The 6,386-nt window shown below is 36.7% G+C and overlaps 1 protein-coding gene across 1 annotated transcript in view; it reads right to left on the bottom strand.

The window, feature by feature from the left end:
- Window positions 1-6,114, bottom strand: part of LOC144977243 (b(0,+)-type amino acid transporter 1-like) — a 138,689-nt gene extending 132,575 nt beyond the window's left edge. Inside the window, exon 1 of the mRNA XM_078922261.1 lies at window positions 5,654-6,114. The gene's annotated coding sequence lies outside the window, so the exon portion shown is untranslated. The remainder of the gene's footprint in view (window positions 1-5,653) is intronic.
- Between the last annotated feature and the right edge of the window lie 272 nt (window positions 6,115-6,386).

The raw sequence follows: 6,386 nt of genomic DNA, 5'->3' as shown, positions 1-6,386 counted from the left end.
ACACATATACACATAAATACACACACATTGACAAATGTGCTTATACAATCATTTACATAGATACATGCATAATACACACATGCGCACAGACATACACACAGATTCATTTGATAGCTAGATCTAAATAACACAGTTTGTAGGGATTTTTAACGGTATCAAAGGTCTAACAGTTCCTTGCATGAGTAGTTAATGAGATCCACACATCTGGAGCAGAAAAGGCAAAAGATCGTTCAGAGAATTTAGTTAAAGGGATTTTTCTTTCAAATGATACTGAGTTAGGAGACCTGGGGTGCGACTTGGAATATGGTTTCAAGTAATCTGGAGCAGTGTTGTAAAGACATTAAAATGCAAGACAAGCTAGTTTATAATCAACTCTCCTCTCCACGGGCAGCCAATGAAGGTATTCCAAAACGAGAGTTATGTGCTCATTCTTTTTGTCTGGGTGATAATTCGTGCTGCCCTGTTTTGTAACAACTGCAGCCTTGCGATCAAGTTCTTTGGAAGCCCGTAAAGATGCAATAGTCTAGCCTGCTAGCAAAAAGTAAATTAATGAGCATCTTGCAAATTTCTTCATCTAAAAGATTGCGGATATGACTGATAGACCTTAACATAAAATGTAGATTTTGACAAGAATTTTTTTATATGATACTGCTTATTCAGAAATGTTTTTTGCATTAAAGATCTGGAGATGACAGAGTCACAAATCAAAAGTACTTCCGTTAGAATGGTCTTTCCTTGTTTTCTAAAAACGATAAATTGAGTTTTATCATTATTAAATTTCAGCTTGCTTTGGGTCATCCAGATTTAAATCTTGACGTTACCACCTCTCGCAAAACACTGCCAAATCAAATGAAATATTGAGACCTTAACGTTAGCGGAACAGCAAGGAGATCAAACACTTCCTACATCAAGTTGTCTATCCTGGTGACGACGGAGTGCATACACATCAGTCAATGCATTGTCACATCATCATATTATGGTAGGGTCATTGGTTCTAATCCTGTTTAGACAATCGGCTAGGCTTAATTAAACGTGACATTTAATGTTCATCTCATCGGTGGAAATGGCGTTGAAAGTGATAGCAAATTTATTGAATATTTGAGTCCAAAGTCGTTTGACTACAATTATAAAGAATATATCAATGTACGATCTGGTTTCTTTTTCTACAACCTTTTCGAATTATCTAGACCCTCAAACTGTTAAAATAAAAATATTTCCAATCAACATAAATTTTCGTGTAGAAATATCGTTATTATAAAACAAATGTTTTAATAAAATAAAATTTCTAATTTCCATAATTTCAAAATTAACATAATATGGTAATTGGTATCAGAACTACTGTAAATTTGACGCTGGTCAAGAATCCGATGTCAAAACAGCGAAAATAAAAAAAAAATAAAAAAATTGACCACTTTTTTATCGGTCACGCCTTCCGACCGACGGACGGAGGGAGGCTTTAAGATTGTTTTCTTTCCCGATTCCGACACGAATTATAATTTTTGATGAATACCATCCCCTGTGCCATACAAACAAGATGTAATTTCTCATGTGCCTGATATTTAATGAAGGGTTTGCAACAGTTTTATGATATAATGATATTGACTTGATGTCTAGTTAATCTTGATCTGTTTTCTATCTTCTGTAAATATTTCATATTTAATTCTTGTAACCAGTTAACTGCCGTAATCTGGACAATCATGTATTTAAAAATTGACCAGAAACTCATCCTTCAAATATCGATTGATTTAAATAACCGTCAGTCGCAGGTTTTAGAGTTTTTGTCAAAATGAGGGTCATTTAAATCGACTGGTTGAATCAACTGGTTAAAAGATCATAAATAAAACATTACATACAATAAATCAGAAGCCAGCATGACATAATATACAAATTATGAAATACGAGATGAATATTCAAATGTAAACAAATTAAATTTGTAGGAAGCATATTTGAAGTATATTTTATATCTGTATTTTGAATATAGACGACAGATACTATGAAACATCAATTATGAATTATTAGCTATGTCATTAATTCCCCAAGTAATTTGACGTATCCGTGAACTGGTTTCAAATTAACAAAGCCTGGATTCCTTTGGTTGTCAATGAAAAACATCAGTAACCACCACCGCCACCACCACCACCACCACCATCATCATCATCATCATCATCATCATCATCATCATCATCATCATCATCATCATCATCATCATCATCATCAAATTTCCAACATTGTCATCTTTCTCTTCCTTTCTCCCCTTCTTCGTTCCGCTTATCCTTCTTCTCCTCCTCCTTATTCTCCTCCTCCTCCCCCTCCTCCTCCTCCTCCTCCTCCTCCTCCTCCTTCTTCTTCTTCTTCTTCATCTTCTTCTTTGGTGGATTTTTCTTGATTAGTTTTAAAATTGAGAATACGAAACGGAAACATAAACGGACTGATATATTGTTCGAGTTCAGTGCCTGCAGCACTCTTGTGTCTATGGATGCCCTAGAAAGAAGAAAACTAAAGGTAAATGGAAACAGTAGATTCCAGCGGCAATCTACCCCTGTGCCCAAACTAAGTTCACCCAAAGACTCACTCGGACAACGCATGGGGTACCCACCGAATGGGAGACACTTACACTTAGTTTTTAGCTCTATTACGTAGCAGCGTAGTCAGCAGCAGTACGGTCCTTACTTGAAAGGTACGGAGTTCAAATACCCGCTGTGTGACCTTGAGCAAGTCACTAGCTCAGTTTACAGCGTTGCACTGCGGCTAACGCCTGTGTTATTCCAGTCCTCCGTTGAAATAGACCATAAAGACAAATTTCCCCTATAAGTTGAATAAAGAGAATTTTATTTTATTATTGTATTATTTTATTCAGTCATGAAATAAAGATATCGTCTCTCGCAGAAAACCCTCACTCGCGTCTATCTGACCATTTTCATCCATGAAAGATTCGCAGCCAAGGCCTGGCAACAAAAGTCACCTCAATCCAAAACAAGGACAGGATTTTATTATTTCATTTATTTTATTTATTTATTTATTTATTTATTTATTTATTTATTTATTTATTATGCTTCTATGTTTTTGTCTTTTCAGTTTGTTTGGGGTTTTTTTTTTGCCTTTGCTTTAGTATTTTAATTGTATTATTATTATTATTATTATTATTTATTATTATTATTATTATTATTATTATTATTATTATTATTATTTATTTATTATTATTATTATTATTAATGTTTTTATTTATTTTGGAACAAAAATAACAACAAAGGGGAGGAAAAGGGAAGAGGGGGGGGGGGGGTCATAGGTTATGTTCCTTCCCCCGTTACTTGCTTTTTTAAAAATAATTGTTTGTATTTCCATTTTCAATACCGAGATAAAGGTAATTACTGGACGACAATTCTCTATTCTCTACCAAATGATTTTTTTTTTCCGATTTCCGTGAAATTGGCCTTTTCTTTGAACATTTATATTTCGGTCAAGATCTATGGCTTTTAATTCCTCTAAATCATTTGCCGGCTTCGACATTTTTACAGACATGGTGTTGCTGTTACACAAAAGAATTTCACTCTAGACATTTGCCATGTGATAGGTAGTATGTACAGAGAGGGAGAGAGGAAAGGAAAGAAGGAAAGGAGGGAGGGAGGGAGAGAGCGTTTGTGTGTGTGTGTGTGTGTGTGTGAGAGAGAGAGAGAGAGAGAGAGAGAGAGAGAGAGAGAGAGAGAGAGTTGGAAAAGTGACATGATGATGATGATGATGATGAGAGAGAGAGAGAGAGAGAGAGAGAGAGAGAGAGAGAGAGAGAGAGAGAGAGTTGGAAAAGTGACATGATGATGATGATGATGAATGATGATGATGATGATCATGTTGACAATAAAAAAATATAATAATAATAATTAATAAAATAATAATAAATAATAATATGAAATAATAATAATAATAATAAAATAATAATAATAATAAGAATGAAAGAAGAAGAGAAGAAGAAAGAAGAAAGAGGAGGAGAAAAAAGAGGAGGAGGAGGAGGAGGAGGAGGAGGAGGAGGAGGAGGAGGAAGAAAGAGAAGAAGAAGAAGAAAGAAGAAGAAGAAGAAGAAGAAGAAGAAGAAGAAGAAGAAGAAGAAGAAGAAGAAGAAGAAGAAGAAGAAGAAGAAGAAGAAGAAGAAGAAGAAGAAGAAGAAGAAGAAGGAGAGTTTATGTCAAGATGGGGGTCATTTAAACCGATCGATCTTTGAAGCACCAGCACCAGTAAAAATCTCATGAGTCATTTAAAAGATTATATAAGAAAGAGTTTACATGCTTGAAAGCACCCATACTACTGCTACAGTTTTTAAAATATAATATATGTCTACATGTCCGTACTTCTCATTGGATAATTATGCCATTGACGCAAAATACCATCTGTTCATAACATATGAAGGGATAGGAATTAAGCATTGTCACATCCCGCCACACGCGTTGTTATTTTTTTTTTATTATTACATTGATTAGCTCATGGCGATTGATCCAAGGATACAGTCACCTGCTACGGTTTCTTTCTGTTTTCGTAAAATACTACGAAAACACACCGATATTGACAGACAGACATGAAGACAGTCGTTTTGGTAAGAAGGTAGGTAGCGTAAGTAATAATTTGGTAGGTAATTAGGTGATAGTGGTATAGATTAATAAAAAAAAAGTAGATTGACAGATAAAGCGGAGGAGAGAGAGAGAGAGAGAGAGAGAGAGAGAGAGAGAGAGATAGAGAGAGAGGGGAGGGAGAGAGAGAAGGGGGGGGGAGAGAGAGAGGGAGAGAGAGAGGGAGATAGAGAGAGAGAGAGAGAGAGAGAGAGAGAGAGAGAGAGAGAGAGAGAGAGAGAGAGAGGAAGGGAGGTAAAGAAAGGTTTTGCACTAGAAAAAAAAGGAATAGACATTTAAAGAGAATCACGCAACCCCCCCCCCCTCTCTCCCTCTCTCTCTCTCTCTCTCTCTCTCTCTCCAATACAATATCTCTTCCCTTCCACTCTCCATCTTTTTCTATTACCCACCCTATGTGCGACGAGATCTATCAAAATAGATAAACGAATAGTAAAGAATAATAGATATATACGGTTAGACAGACTGGCATCCAAAATAATAACGAGAGAGAGAGAGAGAGAGAGAGAGAGAGAGAGAGAGAGAGAGAGAGAGAGAGAGAATCTTTCTCTTTGTCAGTAATTGAAGCTGGCCGATAAAAAGATAACATCATGTTATATTACAGCAAGGATCGTATTATATAACAATACACTTGACATACTCGTGTTTACACGGAACTCACGTTCATAACACTAAAACTATCATAGCCACGCAGCGAAAAAAGTTTTCATTTAATTTTTAGACAGAAAACTATTTGCCATTAAAAACAATTAGTAGATTCAAGTGACACCCCTTATTGAAGACTTGAGTTTTCTATGATTGGGGGTATCTTATTTATTTTTTTCCGATATGCGAGGTCAAAATTGTCTGTCCAAAATGTTTAAGAAGTCGTTTTATCATTGCGCAGCAGCAGAGATTTTAACGTGTAGACTGTGCAAAGTATCATAAACACATTTTGCAGCCACACTCACCCCCCCCCCCCCCCCCCCCCCCCGCCCTATATGCTATACACACACACAGACACACACACACACACACACACGCCAATTCTTTTTACTCACCTATCTGAATGGTTGTATCATCCAATATTTCATGAACGTGGTTTTTGAAAACAATGCTTCGGAATTTCGTGCACGTTCTAGATTTATCACAGTCCAATTTATATAGTATCACTCATCAAGGTGTGTAGGTGGATTTACACATAACGCCAAGGGTGTTAATCAATGATACTATATTATTATTAATATTACAGTAGCAGCTCACGCCTACTCTGTAACACAGGGATATACTATCTACATAAATACACTTTGATTTAACACACTCCTGAGTGTTCTTTCAAATCTCATTCCGGTGCGATATTTCCGTCTTTTCGAAGAATCTAAAATAACCGGTTGAACGAGAAAGTGCGAGGTAAAGATAGAAGGATTGAGGGGTCGATGGAGCTTTTGTGTCTTTAGAGCGAGTTCACAACACACTCACAATCGTCCCTGTTTCACGTGGAGCGCGCGCCGCTATCGATCTATTATCGGCACTTCTTCTCGTAACGCGCGCTCTACGTCATCTCGCGAACGGAATTCCAGAAAACCTAGTCCGATTCCAATCCAGGTTATTTTTAGAACTATTATGCGTCCGATACTCTCTCTCTCTCTCTCTCTCTCTCTCTCTCTCTCTCTCTCTCTCTCTCTCTCTCTCTCTCTCTCTCTCACTCTCTCTCTCTCTCTCTCTCTCTCTCTCTCTCTCTCTCTCTCTCTCTCTCTCTCTCTCTCTCTCTTCTTCTCTCTTCTTCTTCTTCTT

The sequence above is a fragment of the Berghia stephanieae genome, chromosome 7 (genome assembly GCF_034508935.2).
Source record: "Berghia stephanieae isolate SIO BIC M18660-M18661 chromosome 7, UCSD_Bste_1.3, whole genome shotgun sequence".
In the NCBI taxonomy this organism is placed as follows: domain Eukaryota; kingdom Metazoa; phylum Mollusca; class Gastropoda; order Nudibranchia; family Aeolidiidae; genus Berghia; species Berghia stephanieae.
The sequence above is the reverse complement of the archived record's forward strand: the minus strand, read 5'-3'. Positions and strand labels throughout refer to the sequence as shown.